The 1,560-nt window shown below is 41.6% G+C and overlaps 1 protein-coding gene across 1 annotated transcript in view; it reads right to left on the reverse strand.

Annotated features, from left to right (window-relative positions):
- The window catches only part of GDPD1 (glycerophosphodiester phosphodiesterase domain containing 1), a 22,810-nt gene that overhangs the window by 4,877 nt on the left and 16,373 nt on the right, over nt 1–1,560 (reverse strand). The window lies entirely within an intron of this gene.

The raw sequence follows: 1,560 nt of genomic DNA on the forward strand, positions 1-1,560 counted from the left end.
ACAAAGCAAATGGCCAGAACTCCAAGTCTGCCAAAATACTCAACAGCTCAAGTGTGACTGATCAGAGGACTTGCAGCTGGAACTATTGATGGACAAAGAAGTCTTAACTGAGATAGAGTAGCTATCTAGAGTTGCAGCCACTCTTTTCACAGACTAGACTATGAAAGATGGATGATTGTGAGAAAAGTAAGTGTGGAGGAACCAGCCACCACTTTATCAAGGTAACGGCTTGATTTGTCACTGGTATGGTATAGAAAGGGAGATAACATGAGGCCCATCATTGCATATAAATCCAATGTGAACTGGGAGGTATTGTATAACATGTACATTCATTCCACCACTAAATACTATTTCATCTCACCTTTCCTCCAGGGGAAAGGGAAACAGTTACATCCCTCTCTACCCTCCCCAACCCCCCATACAGTGACTACAGGCTGGTTTTTAGGTACTTCAGCATTCAGCTTCTTGCAGGATTTGGGGAAACTGCCATTCATTCCTTGCTGCTTTTCAGTAATGGTGCCACTCCTTCCCTGCTTGGCATACTATCATCTTCTCTCCTCTCCCCACTTTGCCTCCTCCACAACCCTGTTGTGGCCATTCACCTTCCTTCTCTTCCTCCTTGCCCTCCTCGCCATCCAGATGAATTCCAGATGTGCATGGGGATAGTCTGACCTCTGCTTTAGAATGTGTCTGTGCCAATTCTGATACTCGTACTAGTCTTGTGGCCTAGAGCTCAGTTCAGTCCTCAAGGTAAGGGTTGGCTCTGCGAGCACACTGAGCTTTTTTTTTGCCATAGCTAAACTATTATCAGTAGCATGCTGCTAATTTAAAGCTGTTTCCCGCACAACTACTCTCTGATGAAGAGCAGATATACCCTGAGGGTAAAATGCACTACACTACTCCATGCATGCAAGATTTAACACATGCTTACAAGAACTGTAGTGCTGAACTGGGGATAGATACAAGTTATTCTTGGTTACATCTGTAACCTGGACTGGTATTATTCTACATATAGAGTCTGATAACAATATAAATCAGTCTGCTGCAAGTCACCTCCCTGACTGGAAGTCAAAAGAACTCAAAGGCTTTCAGAATTACAGGACTAGGTTTTGACTACCATGGAAGCATGAAAAATAGAGATGCACAATTTGCTGGATAGATTCATCTGCATCTCCTTCCATTTGTTGGCCTAAATTTTAATCTTGTGTTATACAGTAACAGAAAAATTCTGATGTGTAATCTTTCAGACTTATAGATAGCCCAAAATTTCCATTCAGCTAATTGTTCCATACCAGACATTTATCTAGTGAGGAAACAATAAAGGTGTTCAAGTGGATGGATTAAGATGGTAAGGGTTTTCCTCCACAGACATAGAATAACTGCCCTCTTATCATGCAGGTTCCTCAAACAAGCAAATACCTTTCAATATTGCCTTAGCTTAAAATAAAAGTAAATGCCTCACTGTAATTTTTGTGGCATTCCACATAGTCAAGGCCCACTCCACCAAAAAAAAAAGGTACAACCCTTACTTTTGTTAGGTTATATAGAGTTAAGCACCTC

This window comes from Gavialis gangeticus, unplaced genomic scaffold, assembly GCF_001723915.1.
Source record: "Gavialis gangeticus isolate Ggan-Ray unplaced genomic scaffold, GavGan_comp1, whole genome shotgun sequence".
NCBI classification, from domain to species: domain Eukaryota; kingdom Metazoa; phylum Chordata; order Crocodylia; family Gavialidae; genus Gavialis; species Gavialis gangeticus.